The sequence below is a fragment of the Rattus rattus genome, chromosome 4 (genome assembly GCF_011064425.1).
Source record: "Rattus rattus isolate New Zealand chromosome 4, Rrattus_CSIRO_v1, whole genome shotgun sequence".
In the NCBI taxonomy this organism is placed as follows: domain Eukaryota; kingdom Metazoa; phylum Chordata; class Mammalia; order Rodentia; family Muridae; genus Rattus; species Rattus rattus.
The window spans coordinates 28267093-28294876 of record NC_046157.1 but is presented as its reverse complement, the minus strand read 5'-3'; the positions used below and the strand labels follow the sequence as shown (position 1 = coordinate 28294876).

Below are 27784 nucleotides of genomic sequence, written 5' to 3'. Positions count from 1 at the left end.
AGTCTGCTGCTTGCCAAGCCTCAGGTGTGTCCTTGTCGGTTTCTTTTCCAGTGTCCCACAGAGAGTAGTGACACCTACTGGGTTTACCCCTTCAGCTTTTACCCTGTCTTCCCATTGCAAACATCTGTTTGGGAAATGCATTTAGGTAAAGCTAGGACTTGACACCTGACAACAGAAGAGAGGCAAGGTTCTAACTGTATGAAGGACTCACTCCTTAGCATGTGCCAGTCGGCACATTTGAAATGGAAATGAGGGCTTTGCACGTTCAAGTCTTCCATCTGCCGAGGGCACCTTCTCCTGACCTTAGTACACTGTGTCATTAAAAGCAGTCACACTTTCAAGGTTAGAATGTGGTTTGCTTGTTCATTTACTTTTCTGTAGCAGATATGAACAACTTCCACATGTATTTAGATCAATCACGCCAATGCCCACAACAAAATTCTTTACTTAAAAGTCTATGGACAGATTTTTTAAAATCTGCAGCAAAATAGCTTCTCAAAGCCTCAAACTGCCTTTTTACTAGTGTTACAGTAAGCCCTGGTCTAAATATTCTTTTGCATCTGGATCTCCTCTCTCTGACTTTCGTGTTTAGGATATCATCGGCACTCTAAGAACAAATGTCTGGAGCTGAAACACTCAACAAAGGTTTTCTTTCTGTTTCAACTTTTCAGAGATTTCTCAGTGCCTTTCTTTCTCATGTTAGGAGATAAAATGGAAGGATTCAGATTTTCTGACATGGGAAAAGTAATTATCCCCCCACCCCTTTTTAAAAAGGCTTTTATTTTGAAGACAAATCAGTTTTAACTCAAATGGAAATTGCAGTAAAATCTCAGACTCTGTAATCAGCAAGGGCATTAAAACTCTCCAGAACTCTGCCAACTTCCATGTGAGTCCATCACCCATCCAGGATCACAAAGACACATTATCTGCTTCGCCTGTGGCCACCTGACATTTTACATTGTAAAATCTTTACCCTGAAGCATTAAGGGTCACGGTAATCTCCTGTGATGCGTTACACATACTCATACATTTGTACTTTCATGGACAGTATTTTCTTCTGTGACCACACTACAAATAGAGAGTCTTGGGGATATTTTAGACCAAAATCTAGCAATTTCTCTAAAAGGCTGTTAATTTTCTCATTATGTAATTTGAAATGGGAAAAAAAAATCACATGTTTAAACTATAAGAAATTATATATGGCATAATCACTCATTTAAATAATCGAGGGGACATTTATATACTGGCAAATACATAAACTTTGTTTCTGTGGTGATACAGAAAACACTTATAAAAGATATTGGAGGGTCAAGTCATAATATATATACATGTACATATTAATATACATATATAAGTATATATTTATAAATATATAGGTATATTATATATAATAAACACACATATATAAGTATACTTGTATTATATATGTAAATATATTTCTACTAATTATGTATTTTCCTGCTATTGTTTTTCAATCTTATGTTTGAAATATTTACCTGGCTGGCAAGGCTATATGGTATAATTTTCTTTCACTATTTTCTCTATGTTGGAAACTTTAATATGTAATATATTTTTTAAATCTCAAAATAAGTTATCTAAATGTAATTGTTAATAATTAGAGTTGAATGAGCCTAAAGTCTAAAAAATAAAAAGACCTTGTAATTTCTTACCTAATAATAATCCTGTATTTGTGGTAGAGAGTGGCTAGTTTGCAAATATCTTTTTCCTTTTCAGTCAGGGATAAAACCAAAATCCCTCCGCATCCCGTAGGTGGTTTGGAATGTAGGAAAAGGCTCTCTGTGCTGCTCCCATACACACTTCTCGACACCACCCATCGCCACAGTGCGGCTGAGTTCTAAACCTGAGCTATGCCTGTAGCAGTATGTGCTCACTTGTTCCCTCTGCTTCCCTTCTCCCTCTCCTCTCCTCTCCCTCTATGTGTAAGAGAGAGAAAGTGAGATAGAGAGACATTACAGCTTACAGGATTCCAAATAAAATGTAACATTTCTCTAGGCCTCCATTTTCCTTACCTCTGCAATGGATAGCACCTATCAAAGAGGTTTATTGTGGGAACCCAATGAGCTAATATGATGACAGTACTTAGTATACCTAAAATAAAGATTATCATTCTCTCACGAGCTTCTCTCTTTTGCATAATGGATGTGCTCTGGAGGTGATTATGAAAATGTATAGGCCACACTCCTATTATCAAACCGCAGAGCAATTGCATAGTAAAACAATGGGACCTGTGCTGACTCTTGGCGGTAGATGGGGTTCAGACAGAGGCTGGGTCTTGGGGGATTCTGGGAGTAGTCTGTGGGCTGGCGATACTCTTAGGTCTTCCCTGATCCCCTTCTGCAGGTTCCCTGATCTGCTAACTCCTAACTTGTCCCAAGATCATTCCTTTGCGATTGTCCAGTTCCAAGGCTCAGTGGGACATTTCTGCATCAGCAGGGTGACAGGGAACTCCTGTCAGGTGAGGCCCACAATTTCCCACATGCTATACTTTGCATGCGTTAGAACTCTCGGTCATGTGTTTTGAGGATCCTTGCCCTGGCTCCATTATACTCATTTCGTGAGAAGCTTCAGGGCTGGGAACGCTGTCTTCTACTTTCTTAGAAACCCTACACTTAATAGTGAGGCCTATAAATAAAGTAAAACCGTAAATAGTTCTGACTTCACCTTCAACTCATAACCGAACCCGACTCGGGGACTGACAAGCTATTTTCTCTCTTTGGTCTCATCAGATATGAGTGTGTCAGGTTACTGACTTGGGTGAAGCTTATATTCCCATAATGCACCAGGTGCCAACAACAACCTGCTGCACTTGGGGCTTTTTTTTTTTTTTTTGTATCTAGACTTCCACATAAATTAATTGCTAAACTTCTCTTGCTCTCAGGACATCCTTTTATTTATGGAACATATTCAGAAAGAACAGAGTTTATAAAATAAACCATCTGCTACCCAGACCTTGGGAAAAGGTAATGTTTGAAAATAGCAAATAAAACTTATTGGGTATAAAAGCTAAATTAAATGTATTAATTTTCTCATCTTTTTTCTTGGGGGTGAGTTGAGATGAACAGGGTCTCAGGGAGTCCACTCACTATGCAGCGCAGGACGACCGTAAACACCTGCTCTCCCTCTATTACATCACAGTTTTGATATTGCAGATGGTGCAGGGCATCTAACCCAGGGCCTGGTGCAAACTGGGCAAGCTCTCTACCAAGGACCCTAACACATCCTAAGCTCCACTTTATTATCTTTGGAGTTATTGTAGGAAACCAGATCCAATTCCAGGAGAGAGAGAGAGAGAGAGAGAGAGAGAGAGAGAGAGAGAGAGAGAGAGAGAGAGAGAGAGAGAGAGAATTTTTATGAACTATCACACATTCTAAAAGAAGAACTTGACCTATGTTCCCTCTACACACTCGTTCCTGCACACACTGGGGGTTTAGGAAGTCATCAGAGAACCTCTGGGTCTAAAAAAGTTCAAAGAAGGCACACCTGTATTGTATTTAATATTTTGTCATAAGCAGTTAGCAGAATATACTTAAATTACCTTCACTTTCCTCCTGCCTATATTCCTATTTCTGAGGTTTTTTCTTCATGTTAGTTATATTATTTATAAAGATAAAGATGAGTGACAACTGATATCAAAATAGCTAGATACTTTAAATAAACAGATAAAAACAGATGTGGTTCATGGTTTCACAAAGTGGCTAGTAAATGGAGATTCCAGATGAAGCGTGCTTTAGCCTAAGTATTGAGGGATTCTTAGTATTTTAAAAAACTAGATTAAAAAAGTCATTTTATGCAGAGTAAACAGCGTAACCCCAAAGGTTATAGCTAGTCATCTTGTCTGCAAAAGGGAACAGTGGGGCAACATTTGAGGATGTGAGCAGGCTCAGGTCATGGAAGAATGTGTCAATCAGAGAATACTGCTATCAGTAATCATAATCTGAAGGAAGCGCAGTCAGCGACTGCGCTGCTCCCCCTTAGAGGGAGACAGCAGGACACTGCCCCACAGCAGGACCTCTGATTCTTCAGGCTCCACGGGAAGATGCGACATCAGTGGTGGAGGAAAAGTCCTAGCTAACGATCCCTACTCAGCTGATTACCATGATTCATCTTTTGACGTTAGTCATATCACAGGGTTTGGACAAGAATCACCAGCTCCTAATCCTACCAGCATTGGTCCTTCATTATCGATGATAAAAATCTTCAGCATTGCTTCAAGGTAGATCTAAGAGAGGCTGACAGAGGAGTCTGAGCAGGAGTGAGACGCCACAGACAAAAGTGGCAAAGTGTGCCCTGACTGATTGTGACACAGCTAGTTCACACCCCAGGGACACAGGCAGTCCTCCACTGCAGGGGCCTCTGAGAGCCTCTAATAAGTCTCTTGAAGGTCCCTGCTGAGTGTTTAGGAGTTTCTGATTCTGTCATCTCAAAAATGCCTCTTTCCCAGAAGCACTTCCTTGTCTGCTTCGTCTAATCCGGCTGTAGTTTTGCTTTGCTTTTTCGAGAAGAGTCTTGCTCTGTAGACCTGGCTGGCCTAAGACTTTTATGTAACGCAGGCTGATCTCAAACCCACAGCAAACTCTTGAGTCAGCTCCTTTTTATTACTTGATTGTACTTCCTGGTTCTGATACGTGCCTTTATTCATTTCTCTGCCCCACTGGATCCCAATGCTAGCTTTTGAGTAGGCATTGTGTCCCCTGTGGCTTTACTCCACCATTGTATCCCCAGACTTCCAAGAGTTGTTAAAGAGGATTGCTTTTTAAAATGAAGGCAATGGTAAAGGAGGATAAGGAAACATTAACTGGGTGTGTAAACATTCTTTCTGTAGAAACCTCTCCCCGATCTCAATACTTTAAAAATATCCTCAACTCATGAAGTAACATTGCTTACTGTGTCAGGAGCAGTAGTCATACTGTCTGTATGTTACAGATCTATGAATGATGGCAGAGGATACCCACAGTGCTCTTGGATGCGTGGTCGTCCTCAGACTCCCACATGCAGTCATACACCACTATTTTCCATCCACATGCAGGCATACACCACCATGTTCCATGAAAAATTTCACATAGAGACACAGACAGACAGACAGACAGACAGACACACACACACACACACACACACACACACACACACACACACACACACACAGAGGTGAGGGGAGAAAACAAGCTTCTATATGGCAAAAAAAAAAAAAAAATCCAAAAGCAAAATTTTCAAAAACAGACAAGATGGTAAAAAAATTGAAGCTTATATAGTTATTATAAACTATATTATGTAAATAGCAAAAATTTTATTCTAGTAGGAATAAAAATCTGAAGTCAATAGAAAAAGGAGGTGAACTGCCCTACAGAAGACTATCTCAAAAGATGGTTAGTATCACACAACAGAAAAATTAACACTACATAGAGATACTATTTTCTGTTAACATGATTGGCTCAAATCATGGGGTTTAATGAAAATACAATTTAAGTTGTGGTAAACTGTTTTGGATATTGCTAATAGTGTACAAAAAGATCTAACCCTGGTTGGGTCACATTCTCAAAATTTAAAAAGGATATATCCCTTTAACCAATAATTATACTTTTAAAATTTGTCTTAGAGATAAACCTGCACATCTATGATGTGCGAAGTTATGCACAGAGTACAGCTTGATATGATAGGAAAAACTCATCAGTGGGGACTGGCAGAATGAACTGTAACATATTTACATAGCAGAATACCATGCAACCAAAACAAACAAGAATGCAGTAGCACAGAATGACCTCCAAAACATGGTGGAGAGTTCGAGGTTCAGACGCAGCAAGGAAGGCAGGACTGCAAACAGTGAATGTTCTGCCCCCGTGAGAGGGGAGCTGAAGGGATACCCATGACTAAAGAGGCCACGGAAAGGTCACATAAGCAATTAGTTTATGACGTGATTACAAAAGGGAGCTGCTCAGGGCAAGCAGGGAGCTGGGGAGAAAGATGAGGCTTTTCACAGAGTTCTGACAAGTCTCTCTGTCTCTGTCTATCTCTTTCTGTGCATGCATGTGCCTGTGCATGTGTGAAAAGCAGAGGTAGATGTAGGGTGTCTTTCTCCATCGTTCTCAACCTTTTTCACTTATTGAAAGTTAGAGCCTCTCGCTGAACCTGGAGCCCTCCCATTTGGCTACAGTGCCTAGCCAGCCATCTTCTAGGGGCGTCTGATCTCTATCTCCATAGTTCTGGGAGTAGATGTGCTCGCACTCACTCTGTCTGGCTCTTTATGTGAGTTCTGTGGATATGAACTCAGGGGGCCATGTTTGCATGGCAAGCAGTTTACCGGCCGGGCCCTAGTATTCATTATTGAAATTTGGAAACTATTGTCTATTAAACCAAACAGATGTCTAATGGCTCAGCAGTGGTGAAATGGTGCTCTAGCTCCAGAGGGCTCCGTTAGTTTTAGTCACTGTCATCGCTAACATTTGGTAAGTGTGGTAAAGCTTTAGTTGGCCTCGCTGGACTACACAATATTCCAGTCATCCCCCTTCTAGGTTTTTAGAATTCTAAGGTGTTACTACACAGCTGATGCCATTCTATGTCTTACGGAGTTATCAGTCAGATGTTAAAGTAACATTAACACGTTCAGACCGAGAACTGGGATGAGTCCTCCTGAGAAGCCTAGGCTGATTTCTCATGGCTTGTTCTGTGTGTTGAGTGGAAAACAAGGGATGTCCACTTGTTGCTGTGGTATAAAAAGAAAACCACACTTTTTGAGGAGTTTAAATATATGAGGTTACTAAAAGTTAGTATTTCTTTACTAATTAGATAATATTTATCGAGCTTCTAAGCACTGGTGTGATGGTTTTAGTATGTGAGAAAGGTTACTAATGTGGGCAGATTGTGACATTTGGCTGATGATGCGTATCAAGTACTTGAGGGGAATCTGCTTCACTAGCAGGTTGTAACTAACAGGCATATCCCAGCAGCCCGCGTTTTGTAATAGGTGACATCTTCACTTTCTGCAAGAAGTGAGAGCATCACTGCTGTCGTCCCTTTCCCGCAGGTTTCCTCAGGTTATAGTCAGAGTACTGTTTGTAACAATGTAGACATCAGGAAAAAGAGCAGGAATAAAAGCTACTGTTTGGTTTTCCATTTTTCTCTGTTCCTTTACAATTTTAGTAAAAAGAAAACCTGTAAGCTATCCATGTTGTCAAAGAATTTTATCCTCTGAGTTCTGTTTCTACCTTAGGAGACGATTTTAAAATGAAAAAGTAGGGATGAAAGAAATCTTTTTCTTTCTTCCTTCCTTCCTTCCTTCCTTCCTTCCTTCCTTCCTTCCTTCCTTCCTTTCTTTCTTTCTTTCTTTCTTTCTTTCTTCCTTCCTTCCTTTCTTTTTTTTCCTCCCTCCCTTCCTCCCTTTCTCTCATTCACTCATTCATTCATTCATTCATTCACCCTAACCAAATGACTAAACATGTCCTCCATATTTTGCTAGCATCTGTAATAACACGATGAAAGACACAGTTTCTGTTTTTAAATATTTCTGTGTTGTGAGGAAAAGGAAAAATAAATATCCAAATAATTAGAACATAGAGTGATAAGCACTTGTAATTAGGCTGAACATCAATCTCCAAGGGAGAGCTGAGGTGTGGGACTGTGTCTTTTAATGAAGAAGCTCAATAAATTTTGAAGCTTCGAGGAGATGGTGCCGTGCACGGAACTTGAAGGACGGAAGGAACTGTATAGTCACAGAGGATGGAGAGGGGTACCAGGTAAACATAACTAGAAAGATTTAAAGGTGACACAGCAAGGCAGAGTGTGGCCCCCTGAGGAAGCTATAGGTATTGTCAGATAGCACAATGTAATGTCTTGAAGGACTAGAGCTAAGGGTTAAGGCCGACAGAGATGAAGAACTACTTTAGCCATGGGAGGGCTAAGGCCCGAGGAAGAGTAAGAGGCATTCAGGCAGAGTGCAGGGCTGTGCCAGACAGCGACTGCAGTTACTACTCTCGAATGCCTACTTCAAGAAATGGCTAAGAAGCTACAGGCAGAGATTCCTGGTTGTCAGCGATGAGCAGACTATTCCCAATACGATTCCCCTGACTATTATCTAATCTCTTTTGTTGTCTCTGGAACCATGGCTCCTTCCCATCAATGAATTCATTCAGTCCCTGTAATCAACTCTGATTAGTGTTGTTTAACATCAATCTTTCCTACTTTTTTCAAAGAAAGATACCAATCAGTTGCTGCACACCCCTGCTTGTTAAAAGCAGCACCTCTCCTGCTGACTTACCATTCTCTTAATCAAAAGGGCAGGAGGAAGCAGTTGGGATTCACTTTTCTCTTTTTTTCTTTCAAAGTACACAAATGTCAACTTCCTCAAGGATGTTTGGCACAGCGGAGTTCAGTCATATAACGTACAAAGTCAGCTTGATCAAAAGGTTGCAGGCGGCCCACTGCTAAAATGGAGGGAGAAAAGGAAACCACAGGCCTCCCTGAAGTGTCAATGAGTGCATAGGCCACAGTCACATGTGTATTTACACTGGAGACGTGCTGAGACCACAAAGGAGTATAGGAAACGCGAACTCTGTCAGGACACTCTCCATCTTTGCCTGGGAGCCTGGAGCAGCACTGGCTGCAGGGTTGTCCTCTGTTTGCTCAGCCAAGCAGTTTCATATACTCTCTAACAACCCTCGGCCACGGCCAGTTTGTGGATTTTAACATTTTCTACATGTTATGTACTATAATTTGCCTTCCCTGTCTGGGTGTGAAAGTGTTTGTACCTAAACGGCTCCTAGATCTGAGGTGGCGAGGTCAAGGTTCTTCAACCAAGTTTCCTGTTCTCTGGGCTACGGTTGAGTCTTAGTTACTTTTCTATTGTGAAGAGACACCATGAACAAAGCAGCTCATAAAAGGCAGTATTTGAAGTATTTCACTGGGGACTCCCTTACAGTTTCAGAAGGTGAGCCCACGGACATCATGGGGGAAGGATGGCAGCCAGCAGGTGTGGTGCTAGAGGAGTAGCAGCAGTTGAGGGCTTCCATACTGATACAAAGGAAGGAGACAAAGAGAACAAGGTCTATTCTGGCCTTTTGAAACCTCAAAGCCCACCCCTAGTCACACACTTCCTCCAATAAGGCCATACCTCCTCCAACAAGAGCACACACAAGCAAATCCTTCTCAAAGAGTTCTATCAACTACTCGCTGCAAGCCGAAGACTTTAATAGATGAGCCTGTGGGGCCACTGTCATTCAAACCCCCACAGGGAGACTCAGGATTGGACACATTCCACAGGTGACTATGAAACTTAGGGATCAGGGATATCAGGGAAACAATACCATAGACAAACCTCGGCGGCCACAGCAGCTCACATGGCCTTCATTCCTTACCAGTGACCTCATCTTAATGTCTTTTTGTCTCTGCAGTTGGTGCAAGGTCATAGTAAATTATCAACTAATGTTCCTTTAAAATAGCTAGACACACACTCACTGACTGTTTCTGTAGTTTTGTAATAACAAAATATCAAACAAGGATTAATCTAGCTCATTCCCATACAAACATCAACCAGTAATACCCAATAGTGACCTCTAATTAAACATTGGGAAAGTATTTGCCTAGTCAGCACTCTTTGACGGTATAGAGCGGTTCTCTATTCGTTTTCATTGTGCTGTCATCTGATTGATCACTCATGGCAGGGCTGCCAGAGAAGACACACAGGAACACCAGCCTGCCTTCTGTTGAATCTCAGGGATGGTAACGATGAGGATGATACAAACCAAAGAAAATTAAACAGGAAAAGAAACTCCCCACCTTAGCGTAAAACCTGCTGTGCACCTCTGAAAGGCCCATTACATCCTCTCCTCTCTCTGGCAGTCGTCTCTTTCCTTACCATTTAGGAAGATACATGCAGGAGGGTAACTTGTGCTTACCTCTACTCTAGTGTTTCAGTTAACACTACTAAGATACAAACATACTTCTGTTGCCTCTTTTGCGATAATCTCACAATGTTGAAGAAAATGAAATTCTCAGGAACAGAATAGTATGTGCCCTGATGTAAGTATGAGAGGATGGAAAAATGGTTATAAAGAATAGCTTTTAATCCTAGTTGTGCTGTAGTAATATTAAGAATTGTACAATTAATTTCCACTATCAAATTAAACTGGTAAAAGAACTTAGATTAAAAATATAAGTCTGCTCTGTTTGCCTTGGTCTTTTGTAAATGAAGTAACCTTAAATTTAGTTTATTGTTTCTAGTGTTTTTTTTTCTCTCTCTAGGTCAAAAATATATGACCTTCCTTATAAGAAATAATATACAGAGTGACTGTGAAGGTCAGTACTGAATATAGTAGAGAAAATTATTGCAACTAAAATGAGCACCTAAGGTAGCAAACTCTTTTCCCTGGAAGCCTGAAGTATGCTGAAACCTCCTATTGCGTCAGAATATGCCTATCGAGTGGGGAGGAGACAGTGAGTGATGCAGTATGCAGATATCTTTTACAGGGCAGAACTTACCAAGGGTCAGGGAACATTAGAATAATGAAACAGTGTTTTCAGACAGCAAAGAGGTATAGACTATGGCTATCCAATGAAAATCATACATATTTTAAAGACTCTGTATCTACTGGCTACCAGAACATTGGTAAACATTTGACAGGTCTTTGATTAGATCAGACACAACCTCTATTTTCCAAAGTTAGGCTGGCACTATGAAGCTGCCCTGTACTCTCAGACTAGAATGAAAGTTCTATCAACTGCAGCAGCAGCAGCAAGTGCATGGCTTTGACTTGGAGTTCTTGCCCATGAAAAATCCAGGCCCATACTGTTCCCATTGACAGACAGTTAAGTGTACAGAAGTGTCAACAAATACATATTTCATATATATCTACAATTCCCTCTCCCAGATGCACACAGAATGTGTAACAGCATTCAATGGTATAACACATGCACCCACTAATCAGTGGGAAGGGTTACTTACAAGTACATGAAAAGTAAGCAGATCTTAACATTCACTGTGGATAGAAGTATGTCATTCCATGCTAAGCCTATGAGTTTTCTATTCACAAAGTCTTTCTTTAATTTTCTCAACAGGTCTTCCTATATAATACTGTGCAGACATGTTTGACATGCAACATTTTATATATATATATATATATATATATATATATATATATATATATATATATAAAATTTGTCATGTTCAAATTTCATGAAATTAGGAAGTTGACAAATGTGTCTTGTGATATATCTTGTGCTATTTTGAGCACATGTGTTGCTAAATCAATAGAAGACAGAGAGAAAATGTATGGTCCCATGTACATGGAGTTCTGAAAAGGAAAGAAGTGAGTAGCACTCACTCAAATTCCCACAAAATAAAATAGGTTTCGTGCCTTAAGTTAGGAACAGGGATGAGCATGCATACAATTTTTGAGTAATTGTAAGTTCCATGTAGAAATTATATATCCCCTAAATCATTCTTCTTCATAAAACATTAGAACTTTACAAAGAAGATCAACTGGATGCGTGCAAGACTGATGGGTAAACACGATGAAAGCAAGCTACAGAGTGCTATGCCTCACACTCACATCCCAGGATGCCTTGGGAATAGTCATTGTCATCACAATACACAAATATAACATCCTGGGCTCCGTCTGATTTTGTAAATCTAGGCTCCAGGACTCAACATGGGCCTTACTTCCAAATTCATCACTTCTAAATATCACCTTCCAGCTCACGGACTCAATTTTCTTTTCATCCTCTCCATTATCATGTTTTCACAACTCATAATATCAGATTCGTCTTTGCATATCTCTAAATAACTTGTCATCCTCTTATTCATCTAGTTCACCTTGTAGTTCTACAGCAGACATACTCATTATATTACCAAGCCTTTTATACAGAACACAGGCCACCATCGAGCAGAGTCCTGAAGCACTCACTGGCGTTCTTTAATAGACTAAGAATTCCCATCTAGATACTTCTAGGAACTAATTACTAATTTTTAACAGTACAACTCTAAAAACTCTACCATCCTTGTGAGCAGTAATTGTGTTTTTGATAATCAGCAGGATTGTTAACTATTGTGACAATTACTAATTGAGTTTAACACAGTACTTTTCTCTGTATTTAAATTTTACCTCTCCTATAATATTTCCTCACTTCTTTCATGAATCCAGAATCAGTGGCTATCAAGGGCATATCATAAACATATGTCAAAATGTAACTGCCAGTGGCTTTATTCTTAACAATTAAAGGTATTCCCCCTTCCTGTGTTGGTTTGCTATTAGGCACACTGCTTTCATAATATTGATTTGGTCCTTTTAAACTTGATATTAGTTAAGCTTTGGAGATGGCTGGCACTAGCCTATGGACCCAGCAGGTATAGATACCTGAGATGAAGTTCAGGGCAGAAGGCCTCTGATGTTCATCGGGAGCCAACATAAGGATCAGTGTGGGAGGCAAACACATGATACAGAAGAGTCTGCCAGGGTGCTTTAATACTGTTTCTCAACAATGTGATTAATATACATTTTTACTCACTTATCACTGTGGTATTTTTCTGAAAATGTAATAAATATAGAAAAGGGTATGTGAATAACATGATATAAAGATCAGAATCAAGGTTAGAGACAAGGGCATCAGACTAAAATACAAACGAGTTATGAATCACCTGTAAGACATTCCAATTCCAGACTGGATGGAAACATGCTTAGGCATACAGAGTACAGCTCTAGGGAGGGATCCTAGTTACTGAAGTAAAAGATGGATGGAGAGGTCAGGCCTACTATTTTAACTGAGTATTGATACTGAAGGCTTCACATTAGACAAGAAGACAAAAATAATGAAGAGTTTGGATTAGAAGGCTGAGAATGATAACAAAGAATACTGACAGAGCAGCCTAGGTAGAAGGTGGGGTCCACATTTAGCACATTAAAGCAAACAAACTTAGGAGTTAGCACGAGCCTGGGAATAGACGAGCATTCACTCAGTCATTCATTTGTTCTTTATTTACTCAACTAGAAATTCAATGGGAACTGATACAGAACGGATCATGCTTAACAATTTTATGTTAGAGGGAAGAGAGGCATGAAGAATTAAAGCACTTAATATTTGAGAACCATAGGAACGGGGCCCACACTGGGATGATAAATTTGAAGTTTGTTAAAGCTAAAATCAGTCACAAGCCCATTTCATCCAAAGATAGAGTCCTTCTACACTCTCTTGGAAATTAACATGAGGGGAAAATATAAGCCCATAGCTGGACTAAGAAGGCATTTCCAGGTGGAAAGGGTACGTGAATGTATGTTTGTGAATATATTGTATTTTTTCTAACATGTATGAACCATGATTCTGTGTCATAGGAATAGGTGATAATGAGAATTTTAACTATCAGAAAAGAGCCAGGGACTAGAGAGACAGCTCAGCACTTACAATAACTCACCACTCAAGCAGTATGTGTGAAGATGAGAGTTCTGATAGGTATGGCATCCTGTCTGTAATTCCAGCATCTACAAAGTGGAGGTTGGAAAGACCTGGAAAATGCTGGTAAGCTAGAATAGTCCTGCATCAGTGAACTCTGGGTTCGACTGAGGGACCTGGCTTCAATGAATACATTAAAAAACAATGGAGAAAGTCTCCTGATATCAACCTCCTACATCCATATGTACATGTGTGATCTGCACCACAACACATGCAGAGACACATACATATATACACATGCCCCCCACTTACACAGATATTTTTTTAAAAAAAGGTCAGAATGGACAGTATTTGTAATGTTTTAGGCCTAGAATTAAGAGAAAAAAAGATTAGATTGTCCCATGATACTGCCTTACACAATTAGACAAGAAGAGATAGGTGGAGGAAGGCTTATAGTCTGGGAAGACGGTCCTCAAAAGCCCCACGTTTTCTAACTTGAACGAGCGAAAGAACCTGATGATAAACTGTGTAGATAGTGTTTTAAAGCAGAAAAACCCAGATGTGCTCATACAATGACACCCCCCCTCTCTCTCTCTCGTGTGTGTGTGTGTGTGTGTGTGTGTGTGTGTGTGTGTGTGTGTGTGTGTGTGGTGTGTGCGCGCGCGCGCGCGCGCGCATGCGCACTTGTGCACGTGTGTGCATGTGTAGTTGTGAGAGAGAGCAGGAGGTGTCTTTTATCCTTTGACCTTCAATGAATAATAAAACTGTTTTCAGCCTTTAAGAATGTATCAGCTGCAAAGGTGACAGATACCTGTCATATTTTAGGACAGCTTATCATTTCGTCCCCTGGAGTGATTGAGTATTTATAGACACAAAGATAGAAACATAAAGCCTATATGTATAGGCAAGAGTCCCCTGGAGGTGGCGATTAGGACTAGGCAGTAATTTTAGCTTGAAGTTCCTATGACTTAAATAGCCACTTGAGCTCTGCTCTTGCAGTTTACGATGTCAATAGAACCCCTAAATGAAATTACAGCCTTCTGATACGCAGCAGGGTAATCCTTTCTTTGCCATGCAATATACACGGCCAGAAGAAATTGCTCTGTATATGGGGTTTCACTAAAGCAGAATTTATCATAAGGCAGCTCTGCTAAAATATCATTATGCTGTTATTCACTGGATAACACATCTAATGACTCGGGGTGCACTTGATAGCCATGTTTCAGTGAACACAGACGCACGCCCTGATGTGAACTGGGCACTCCAGTGCTTCAAAGCACTATCGATTTCAATTCTACCATAATTTACACCTGGCTTGTTTTGCCAATAGCTTGAACTCATGCTAACACTGGAACATACACATACAAGCATTAGAGAAATCAGAAATGAACTCTCGAGCAAAACTGCAGGCAGAAAACTTTGGCCATTATAATAATCTCTCTAATTAAATATCATGTATGACTTTAGGTTACACTTGGATATTTATTCTGCTAGTACTGTCCCATGATTGGCAGTGACAGTAACACTAACCTCTTATGTTTGTACAGGCTGAGTGTGCTTATGGGGTAGGCTCTTGGCTGTTCATCTTGCCCACCACCCCAGTGAATGTAGCACAGTGGCAGGCAGATAGATAGTAGTTCTATGATGGCTCCATTTCCTTCTCTCTGTTCCATAAACACGTGTACCCCAGCAGTCTGATCCTGTTTGTCTCCTTCATCATGTTTTCCTTGAAAAGTATCCACTTCATAATTTGAGCTTCAACCATGACAATGACGATTCAGAAGACAGCTAATGCATGTATCTTTGTCCTTGGCCTAGCTCCAGTATTCCTGACTAAACCAAAATGTCCACTGGACACCAGTCTGGATGCTCCTCCAACAATTAAACATATTCAAAAGCAAGTTTATCATCTTCCCAGCTTACAAAACTTACTCCTCATAGCTTTTCTTGTCTAGTTGTGTAAGGCAGGAACCTGGGAGCAATCCAGAATTCCTCCTTCTTTCAGGCCAGGCCCAGAGGTTATTAAACTGTGTCCATTCTGTCAGTTATCTCTGAACACACCTCCTCCTCACGGCCTATTCCCACAGTTACTGTCCTAGTTCAGGATTTCATTGTTTCCTGTCTGAACAATTTAAGGTGCTCCCTAACTCATTTTCCTGTCTTTCCTCTCCCACTCCTACAATCTATCCTTCACTTTCTGCTGCCAGGGTGATCCTCTGTAACACGATGTGATTATTAACCTCTACTTGAAATCTTTTAATGGCTCCCAAAATGCCACAAGCAGGTAAAACATGCCAGCCAAGGCTGCCATGACTGTTCCTCCCTTATACATAGGACACCGTTATCTACACTGCACAACTAATCCCGAGTGATACTTTCCCTCACCTGTCACCTGTCCCCTACGTAAGAACCTCTGCCCCAGCTGCTGCCATCACTAAATTCTTTCCCATTCTTTGGCCCTTTGGGAAACTCCTTCACAGCCAGCATAGATTTGTTACCTTCGGCTTCTTTAATGTTTTACTCCAGGATTCTTTGAGCTGTACAATGTTTGGAGAGCCTACGTTTCTTTGAACACCCTTCTGCCGGGTCATCAGTATGTGACATCATCCCAAGCCCATCCTCTGTTCTCTCCTTATTTACTATTCCCATTGATGGCAGACCTACCACCATCCTCACATCTGCAGACTTCTTTGCCTTCACTATGCTCTCCTTACTGTTTTCCTCTTTTCCATCTGATGCTGCTATAGAGCCATCTTGTTATCACACTGGCTTGCCTGGTATATTCACTTGTTAGCTCTATAGAATTTTACTTATATGTACTTGAATGTTTTTATTTTTAAATTTATTTTCAGCATCTGAATAAAAACACGTAACTGTATATACTAATGGGGAACATGATGTCTCAGTGATTATATACCTACAGTCTAATGATGAAACACATTCACTTTAAAATAATTATCATTTCTTTATGATGAGAAAACTTAAAATTCTAGCTTTTAGATATGTATAGTAACTTTCTGTCATCTACGGTTACCTCTTTTTCTAATAGTACACCAGTTTCACTATAACTTAGCATCTGGACCTTAGCATAGCAAACTTTTCACAGTCTCTCCCACTCTTTTTGTCCTTTAGTGACAATTCTCTTTAACCTTCTATGCTCAATCGCAGTATCCTTGTTCAGGTCCTTTGCACTAGATAGTTCTACTGAAAATATACTTGCCCGGATGTTGACAAAATTTGCTTCCTTGCTTTCACTGAAGCCTTGACTCAAATGTTGTCCACAATACAACTTAATATGACAACTTGAGACCCATCTTTCTCATTCCTGATTGACTTTTTTCTACAGCAGTTAACATGAACAGGTCATGCACTTTCAATATAAATTTCCTCATGTGTCTCTCTTAGACAGTCTATAATGTGAGAATAGAGACTTCTCTGTGTTTACTCTCGAACCCCAGCCTGGAAGCATATCAGCTACGTAGTTTGAACTCTTCAATGAATATTTGTTTACCAACCAATCTTTAGCTCCTATAATAAAAACTGATAAGAGTACAGGTTCAAAACTATTTTGTGAATGAAAAAAAGAGTGAATGTTAAAGAAATGTTTAATGATTATAATGGAGAAACAGACTTCATACTTTGATCCTCAAAAAAAAACACTGGCAAGTCAGTCAAATGGGTACCATTATCTTTCTTAGAAAATGAAGCAGATGAGTCCCTTAATTTAGAAGCCTAAATTAAGTCTACCTGATTTGTTCTTTTTTTTCTATTTGCTATTGAAATGTAGAGACAATTTTTGTACTCTGATCATGATGTAGCTGTAACATTTATTATAGTATTTTGTTCCTCTTGACTAGGGAGGCAATTAGCAGGAGGTGAAGGTGCTAATATCTTTTATTACAATTTATATCCTTCCATATTTGCTGCTTTTCATAAAAAGGATCCTTTTCTTTCGTTTTCAAAAGTGGATTAGGCACTCATACAATTTTACCCCTTAGAGTGATTTGTATACACTACCCAAGAGGCCATCAAACTACAAATCCTGCCAGAAGGGACTGGAAGGTGAATGTGGTATTTGTAGCTTGAGGAGGAACAGGTTATTTGGTGCCAAGTTTGTGCGACTGGAAATGTCCTCTACTTGTTAACTCCCAAAGAACAACAGATTTACTAACAACACATTTTAGTTTTCAGCATGTCTGCACAGTTAACTTTCCATTGTTTGAGGGTTAATTATCCATTTTGTGAATGACTTTTTTTTCTCCCCCTGGCCGCTTACATCTAGGAATTCAGTTTACTAGAAAATGCAGAGAGAAAAAATTTAAAAATATGAAGATGAACATCTTATTTATATGTCATACACACAGATGCATTGAAAGTTCTAAAAATCATTTTCAGAAAACAGGATTGAGTACAGATGAAGAGTTATGCTGATTGACCAGCAATAGTTAAGTTTAAAACCCACTTTATACACTTGGTTATTTTTACTATATTCATATTCATAATACATGCACTTATTATGTGGCTTATATCAGGGCATCGTATGGGGTACCGAAATAGAGATACAGCACATGACCCCCTAGAGGCTGGCTCAATTGATGCCCCTTCTCTGAAGATACCTCAGTGGGCTGTGGCGTAATAACTGAAGTGAATCTACCATTTCTCTCCTCATTGATCAGCACAATTGAACTTGGCTATTTTCAGCTATTATTTACCTCAAACAGGGCATTTAATTAGTGCTTGTTAAGACAGTGCAAACGATTTGGCTGCCTGTCCCCTTGCCCCTGGTCTTTATAGTGCTGCCTGCCTGCCTCACCTCTCTCGCCCAGTTCACAGCACTCACAGCTCCTATGCCTGGTGCCTGTGCCTCTACACCTATCCAGCCTGGTTCCTTACATGTGGACTTTGAGAAAGGGAAGAAGCACGACTTGACTATTCGCAGATATTCCTAATCTGGAGAAGCTCTGGCTAACATGGAATATTACAGGAAGTATGGTATGTTCAGATTATGTGAACTAAGTTAGGTATCTGGTTACCTACACAAGTTCTAGAAAATGAAGAGAAAGAACTTCTGTAAGTTCAAGACCTCTATAACCATCAGAAATGACCCAAGCTTTGTGGGATTAGAGAAACTGTCCCAGTTAATGCCTGGGACAGGTCCAGCTCTTGGAAGATCTAATAAGGAGAGACAGACACAGAGAAATCTATTGATTGTGTCATGGACATGCTCTCCATTGTGGTAACCAAGAGATACTCACTGCCAATGAATACTGATAATCATTCATTCCCTATTCATTGATCTTTCAGCTCCCCAACTAAGATTGAGGCAATATGACACTGTTTGAAAATGGAAGGAACACACAAGCATAAAATATAATACCTTTTATCCAGTCAGAAGTTTTAACTTCAAGGCAGCATATGATAAGTGATCGCTGCTGTCTGTATAACTGTAGTCAGTGTCAGACCATCATTAGAAAAAAAATGTGACTTGACTGACTAGGTATCTTGAAAGGATATCTGGGAAATTATGTTCTGACACTAATATGTAAGTGCAGTATTAAGGTATTTAATACACAGTTGAGTAGCAGAGGAATGAGAAAGAATAAACTGGGTCATTTATATATATGTATTAATTCTTACAAAATGAATTCATTAAATATATTTCTCAATTTTAATTATTAGCTATTTAATTTCTGTCTACTTTAAGCTATTTCTTACACAGAACAATTAATATTTTGAAGCTAGGCATAATAGGATTTAGGTTTACAATATTATATGTATGTTTAATCAAGGATAAATACTAAGCTTACCAGTTATCAGATCATCTCATTTGTAGATCGTGTTCATAAATATCTGTATGAACTGCATTCTCAATGTGGTAAAATATCACCTTGACTTTGCTTATGGTCAGTTTGAAAATATTTTGTGGAATTCAATGTCTAGAAAGTCTAGGTAAAATCATATTTTAAATACATAAGGACATAGTTTTGCATATATACATACATTTATAAGTTAACATACTAAATCATATATGTCCAAAAACATAACATATAGAACATATGTTTTCCTAGGGAATCACAGAAAATATCCTTAAAATTTCTGCACAAATAGAACAACTGCTCCCCTCGATATGAGCATGGCTGGAAGAATGAGATCGGTAGACAGTTTCCTTTTTTTAACATGGTAAACTTTTAATACAGTATTCTGGATACAAGTAGAATACCACTAGGTAAAGGACTGCAGTTACCTCAGCAGTCTGGGAGTATGGGTTGAGATCAACCAAGGTTTAATAGCCCCTTCACATGGCATCAGTGCTGAACAGAGCCAAAGCAAGCTAGGATGCTTCCATGTAAACCAGTTATTTTAAGGTGATTTACCCTCACTTAATGGCAGTTGAGTAAGTTAAAGTTTCTTAATGGGGGTGATCACAAGCTGGCTATTGGGCGAGTTCTTTGTCTATAGTTGTAACTGCTTAATTAAATGAACATAATATATAGGAAATAACCCCATTTAAAATTTGTGTTTTAAAAAAATATTTTTAAAACATAAATTCTCATTAATTTATTGAAATTTAAACTTTCAGATGAACACTGAAAAACAGAATTATAGTATGCTATAAAGGCTTATTATATAAGTACGGAAAATACCAGGTAATATGAATGCAACTATGTCAACTTACAAAATACATTTTCTCTTTGATCTCTCTCTCTCTCTCTCTCTCTCTCTCTCTCTCTCTCTCTCTCTCTCTCTCACACACACACACACGCACGCACGCACGCACGCACGCACGCACGCACGCACGCAGACACACATTAATCAAAGTCTAACTTCTTATGTGCATCAGCTCACCACATTTTTTTAATGACCATGTAGAACTCTAGATCTCAGCAAATAAAAGAAAAAATTCTCTGGCAGATTAGATTTGTAAAATATAATTTCTTGGGGCATAATGTTAGGTAAATGTGTTTATACTCTCCACCTAAAGTTGCTTACAAATTTTTATGTACAGTCATAGTTCTTGAGAATAAACTGTTTCCAAGTGTTAATAGAGCCAGCTGTCTTCAATGTAGCCTGTATAGACTGTGTTTCTCTCTCAGTCTGTGTGGTTGGGTGTGTTAGCAGAGAGAGCCATAGACTCCCATGTAGATCTGTATGGCCACTGAGCTCTGACATTTCTTAAGCCATGTTTGGAAGTTCATAACACAATTTTATTGTTACGCTTTTTAGAAAATAACAAAATAAATAAAAATACCCCATAATATAATCAATATGGATAGTCCATTAATTACTAAAATGGGCTAACAGAAATATAGTCTATACAACAGCCTGGCCCTAACTTACTAAAGCAGCTTTCTTTCACACTGAGAGCTAACAAATTTGATGAACCTTGGAAACTATAAAAGTTGTGTGACAAAGTCAAGTTTGCTCTAGAGGTCACTGACAAACCCTAATGTGACAGTAGCAGTACACAGTGTCTGAGGGCACTTGGGACATATGAGCATGCAGGAGTTCTGTGGTTAAGAATCCAAATCGCCCAACACAGCAGACAAAATTCCAGAGCTAAGTGTCAATGTTATACACTGAATCACTGTGCCAGTTTGAACAAAGGTGAACACACAAACAGACACCCAGGACACACATCTGTTAAATCAGCTATTACTAAACCATCTCTGCCCTAGAAGAAATCTACTGGCAATGTGTTAATAGCAAAAGACAGCTAAGACAATAACATAGCATTTCTTCCCAAATATTTAAGGATATTGAGTAAGTGCCCCTTAGGCTGGGTTGTGGTTCTGGGAAGTTTTAGCCTATGAGAACCATATTGGGAACATCAAAGACTCTTTCCCCTCTCCAAAGAGCAATTCACTTCAGAAAATGCCACACAGCCAAATAATTTTATGGCCACCATGTTTGCTTGTTTGTTGTTGTTGTTGTTGTTGTTTCTCTTTTTTTCCTTTAATATCTTAGAACGTGCTGAATACTTGACAATAGAAAGGCGAGAAGGGACGGTAAGATGGAGCATGTTCTAGAACAGCTACAAAGTAGTGGCCTGAGGGCAGCAGACAAACCCACCCACCTGACATTTCACTTCCAGGGAGGGTGCGCATACCAAGAACAACCCGGAAGGTCCCTACTGGCTATGACGGATCAGGCTGCAACCCCACCCCCACCCCATTCCATTCCTTTGACAACTTTCCGGAGCCCACTCAATCAGTCTCTTCTTATATTGAGGACAACACTATATTTGGGTTTAATATTGTGGAGACAATCATCAGTTTCCTTTGTCAAGATGATGAATTTCCCTGGAGCCATATAAGGCGTCTCACTGCATTATTCTGCTCAGTTCCATGAGTACAGAATAAAGAATAGGGTGTGACACACACGGTTTTCCTGAAGTCAGAGCAGCCCTCAGGAGGGATCTCTAAAGGAAGAGTCCTCACTACATTTATGTGTCTCATCTGGCTTAGCTCGCCGTGTGCATGGCACAACTGCTCAGAACAGAAATGCATCAAAAGTTAGCAGAGGGAAAGAAACTTCAGCTGAGTAATTATCCCCACTTTCACTTCCCCCTCCCACCACCCTGAGCTCTTCCTCCCGGCCCCAGTCACTCACCTACCTTCCTCCTCCCACCAGCATGTTTGCTAGGCATGTCAAGGCTGACAGCCCTCTGTGGCAGCAGCAAAACCTATGCCTGCAGGCTGCTTCGAAGCAGAGCCTCAAGGCTCTGCCCTTGTCCAGAGTGCGCTCAACTATACACACTAAAAATCCTCACCACTCTGATTGTCTGGCAGGCTTTTTTAAATGTTTTTTTTTCTCCCCTTTTAAAATACCCTTTATTTCCTGCCTGCCTCAGAGACACCAAGAATAGAATCCTTGATACATCAAATTCTGGAAGCCACCACTCACCAGGACTGTGGTTCCTGATCCAGGGAGTGACGGCTGAGAGTCACACAGTCTCTTGAGAGTGTCCAGGCCTGGCTGCTAAGCTCCCTGCTCTGATTAGTCTGTTGAGTTCACAGTGTTCCAGAGTGCTGAAGCACAGAAATTAGGGAGGGGAGGTGGAAGGAAAATCACTGGAGCCTCTTACGATCTAACTTCCACTAACTGAGAGGAAATGTCTTATAAATAAACAACAGCAAGAGAAACACACACCAAAAAAACCAAACCCTATCCATCCTGCCAGAGGAATGCACATTATTGTCTCCTGACGGAAAACTCTGCACCACACCAGAATGCAGCCATGACTCCTGAAACTACCTCTCTTAAAACAGAAAGAAAAAGACTCAAGAAGGAAGGTGGGGAAGCGTCTCTCATGCCCTTGGGAAGTTCATGTGAGTTCCCAGTACTCAGGCTACTCTAAGCAGTTTCACAGTCTGTGTTCCAGGGTTTCGTGCGGAGGCTGCTTATTAACAAAATTTCATTTCTGCCCAGATCATTGCTCTACCATCCGGACATTTTCAGAAGGGAAGTTCAGGGAGGGGGGGAGGAGGGTGCAACTGTGGAGGAGAGGAAGAAAAGAGGACAAAGGGAAAGTCCTGATGACCCAGAATGCCCTAGCCACGGCCAAGAGCCATGAAAAGCAAGCCCCCACCCACCACCGTCCCCTGCTTGATGAGGACCTGACGATGGGGTTGTGTTTAATCTACTTACTCTTTCTGCTCGGAGGCTGAGGTTCCTACATTTCCAGCTCATGCTGGACTGTACCGTAAGCAACAAGTGGAATGAGTTCAGTGAGCTCATTCTAGTCCTTCGACTCCTGTCCACATCACTAAGCGACTGCACAGCTTGGCACAGGCCAGGATGAGTCAGCAGTCCCTGGTCATGAGAGGCCAGGCCTGGAATAGCATTGGGGTGTGTGTGTGTGTGTGTGTGTGTGTGTGTGTGTGTGTGTGTGTGTGTGTGTGTGTGTGTTGGGGGTGGGGGGAGGCAGGTCAGGAGCAAAATGAAGCAGAAAGCAGACCTAGGTGGCAGGACTCCACTGTGTAATATGCAGGGTACTGCAGGCCACAATGAAAGAGCCTCATTAGCTCGGGATAAACAACACAAACGGCAGGAAGAACGGCAGCATCGGAAGAACAAAACAGATTCTGAAGGCTAAAGCATGCTGGTTACTATTACTACACGAGCACCTATTTATTCCATGTGCTATAGGTTCAAGTAAAAACAGCTACTCCCATACTATATTGTTTTGGTATTCTGATGTTTTCCCAATTGCTAATTAGCAAAACAAAAAGCAAGCAGAGCAGTTACAGAGAGAAATAATATAACTGACAGAGTAACTGATACATCAAGGATGGATGTTTGGGCTGACTGTGTCCTTACGTAAGCTGCACAAAAAGCAGTAACGTAGAAGCACTCCCTATACTGAGTCTGACAGCAGAAAAGAGCTCAGGGCGAAGACGCAGCAAGTTCCCTGCTACACCCAGGGACCACAGCGTTGTGTTTGTAGTTAGTTCTACACATCACATATAGTGTGTGAGACTCTGTTAGACAGTGACCACCAGGATTCTGAAGCCCTCCTTAGTGTACACTGCAATACAGCTAGAGGTAAGCCAAAATGAAAGGAGGGGTAAAATCTAAGTTAAAATAAATCAGTGATGGAGAGGCAAGCTATGGTGTAAATCAACTGATAAGAACTAGGTAAAACAGACTGAAAGATACCATATCTAGATGAGGCTACTGTGCTGGAGACTGGGAATTCTTGACATGACGGGAAAGGCGGGGGTTTGGAGCTGTGTGGTATAGGAAGTGAATGAGACATCGGAGTAGAGAAACACTAATGAAGAACTTTAAGGAAGTTCAAAGAGGAGCTTCGAGAACACGTTCCAAGCTTTCATCCCTCAGATGCACACGTTTGTGTATGCTAAGGAAATATGCAAGACAGGTTAAGTAGCTTCTATCCCAGAGCATATCATGTCCAGTGTCCTACTGCATGGCCAATGAATTTCCTAGTCTCTTTCCCTCTCTTTCAAAGGTGTGTGTGTGTGTGTGTGTGTGTGTGTGTGTGTGTGTGTAGGGGGGTGACCGTATCATCCTAACTGGAGTCTTACAAAGGCTGAGTTGGTGTTTGTCTATTTTTGTCATAGCTATGTCTGTCTGATGATGAGTGTATCATACACTACTTTTATCACTAGCATTCTTAGATCGTTTTATTACCTTTGTGAGACAGAGAAGTTCTGCCATTGCTGTCCCACCAGATTGAGTAGATCCAGAAGAAATACTACAGCAGATCAGTTGAGTGTCTTGCTTAGCGTGCTGGTTTGGAGAGCTTGCTGGTATATGGGATGTTCACGGTTATAAGGTGAACACGGGATGCTGATGATCTATTATGTGAAAACCTTGATTGGGGAATTTATGTTACCAAAAGATATTGGAGCCTGACAGTGTCCAGTAATCAGAGGCCTAAAAAAAGAAAAAAAAAAGAAAAAGAAAAAATAGAAAAAAACAAAAGAGAATTTTTAGAAGCTACTCCAAAAGCAACAGGATAAAAATGCTATTGGCCTTGACCACATGATGAGGCTATTTTACCAAAGGGGAAAACTTAGTCCAGTTGATCGTCCCAGCCTAATTGATTAATTGCAGGTCTGACCATCTGGCTGATGAATGCTGACACCCAGCAGTGATTACTGTGTAGCGCAGTCCGGATGTGCTCTCCATGATGCCTCCCACAATAATGGTAACACTGAACCCCAGGTTAGTTTATTCAGGCCTCCTGGATCAGTCTCTTCATGGAACAGCGGTTGTGGCAGGGAATATTTTACTAGACCTGGTCAAGCATATCTTCTCCTGTTTCAGTGGCCGCTCCTTTCCAACTCCACTCCTCTCCTCCCCGGAGCCCTCTTGCACATAATCGGTTTCCATTCGAAGCAGTCCATCTGCACTTTTCATCATGTGGCGGAGTCTCTCTTCTCTGCTCTCTCTGTTCTGAAAAAGGCCGTCAGACTGGCCTGAAAGGCTGCTGCCGCTGTTCCACAGGGCAGCCTGTAGAGTCCTTTCCATTGTGTCTTCACAATCGTTCACTCTTACGTTTACAAAACAAATTATTTCATTGAAGTCTTAAACTGAGTAAAAGTTCTACACTGTTTCTATTCTGTATGAAGATTAAGAGAAGGTAATTCTTACACCTTAAAATTATTTCTCATTCTTAGAGGTGTCCCATGGACAGGAACCATCCTTACCCTGAAACTAACTTGAGAGTTCAGGGAAGCATTTCAAGGTTAGAGAAAGTGTATCAGCCTCAAGAAAATATCAGGGTTCAGTAAGCATGCCACCTACAAACCAGCTTACATCCAGAGATACTAAGTATGTAGAATTCCTCAAGCATTCAAACACATGCAAACTTGAGTTTGTACAAAGAGTTCATTTTTTTTCTTCATTCATTTGGTAGAGAGGTATGGGAGAGTAAACTCATACCAAATGGCGAGCAAAGCTTGTGGGAGGAGTCACAACAGACAATCATCCCTGCTCTCTGCTCTTCTCCAATCCTGACTTCCACCTTGAAATCATCCTGTCTCCTGGTCCCCACAGACGCTGAGCTCCACTGTGTTTGGGCTGTATTGGTGTTAATTTTCAGCAGAGAATGGTAGCAGCATGCTGAAATACAGAGTTCTGTATGGGGAGTTGGGAAATGTTTTTGGCATGACTCTCAGTAAACAACTCTGTATCTTGGGCAAGTCAAGTCCCTTAACTCCCCACGTCTCAGTCTCTTCATTGAAAAATGATAGGGTAGGACTGCGTGAACTCTGTGGGCTCTGCCAACACTAAGATTCTATGGTTCTATAGCTCATTTCCCCTTCTCTCCCCTCTGGCATCAAAAGCCCAACAACTCTGTATAAAACAATTTTTCTTTCTCAGTCACACGAAGGAAAAATATCTCCTTCATTTACTGTTGGGTATTTTCTAGTTGTACCCCTTCTTTCTCTTTGACGTTGGATATTTTGTGATAAACATGAATATATTCAGATAGATGCTTTAAATTTGAAGGCATTTCAGGAGAATAGCTTTCCCATGCAGAGCATTTAGTGTAGCTCTGCATGGAGGAAGCCAGTCATCCAAAGTGGAGCAAAGGGGCCGATTCACAAATGAGAGGAAGCCTTTCATAATAAAAGTCTCCAGGCTCTTCAATTTAGATAAAGCTCAAATGCTGTCAACTTCCAACTATGCTTCCAGTCAGTCCTAGACACCATCTCAGACACTTAGGACTACAAATCTGAGGACCAGTGCTGGCAGTGATGCCGCTCTTCGTTCACCTCCACCATCCACTGCCAAATAGGATTTAGGATGGCATAGTAATAAGAGCCAAGAGGACAATCTGTCATTTATTTTCCTCCAAACTTTTTGAAATTTCCCATTTGGGCTCTGTTTCCCAGTTTTAATTTGGTAACTGCCATTTTTCAGCATTTCTTTTAACAGGTTACTAATAATTTCTGATACAGGATCTCATATTTCATTTTCTGCTGCTAGAACTGCTGTTAATATTTCATCTGCCTTCAACTAAGCTCAGAATAAAGGCTGCTGCGTTTCAGATGCTCTGTCAACGCTTAGGTCCTGGGAATTTCGTCACCAGTGTTCACTTAGTCTATATACATCTGGTTAAGTAACAGGAAGACAGTGCAGGCAATATTTCAGGGTGTGCCAAAACATGCTACAGATCGTTTCAGTAGCTCTTCTCCAAATCTCTGGTTGACAGCAAATGCCCTATTTGTTTTCCAAGGTAATGTATGGTTGGCTCAATATTTTGGAAATAGAGTGGTTGTGAAGAGCTGGGGCTCACAGAAAGTTCTAGGTTAAATTTTCTTTTGTTTGAAATTTGCTAGATGTACCACCCGTAAGGCAAATCCTTCTTTCCATTTGCAAGAGAGAGAGAGTTGGAGTATCCATCTGGATTGATATGAGGATCCAATAAATTTAGCTGCTTAGGATTACCGAATTCTCAATAAATGATGGTCATTGTTATTAATAATTTATAAATTCACATTATATAATTATTGGGTTTAGACACCTTTTCCAAGGTCAAAAATTATATCTGTTTTCAGACTTTTATCTTTCAATAACAAATTCACTGAGAACTAAAGTAAAATCCTTAAAGTATGGATCAGTAACGCCATCTGGATGGACAGTGCTTATAGCATCAACGTTTGCTGCCTTTCTAACAAGACTCTGAGAACATTTTGTTCATCTAATATCCAGGTCCAATCTTAGTATGATCTGTAAGGACATGTGGACTTTCTCCAACCCTAAGCATTACAGGTCACTTTAATGTTACTTTAGTGTGTATGAAGCCGGCTCCATCAGAAAAGAAAAACCACACTGCAGTAAAGAATTATTAACATTAACAGGTGACTAAAATAAGAGGAGAATACCTTATAAGACATGAAGATAACTCTAAAACTGA

General features: G+C 40.4%; 1 protein-coding gene across 1 annotated transcript in view; it reads right to left on the bottom strand.

Moving 5' to 3' along the window:
- Positions 1-23169, bottom strand: part of Zbtb20 (zinc finger and BTB domain containing 20) — a 257502-nt gene extending 234333 nt beyond the window's left edge. The window contains exon 1 of the mRNA XM_032900209.1: positions 23041-23169. The gene's annotated coding sequence lies outside the window, so the exon portion shown is untranslated. The remainder of the gene's footprint in view (positions 1-23040) is intronic.
- Positions 23170-27784: the final 4615 nt, after the last annotated feature.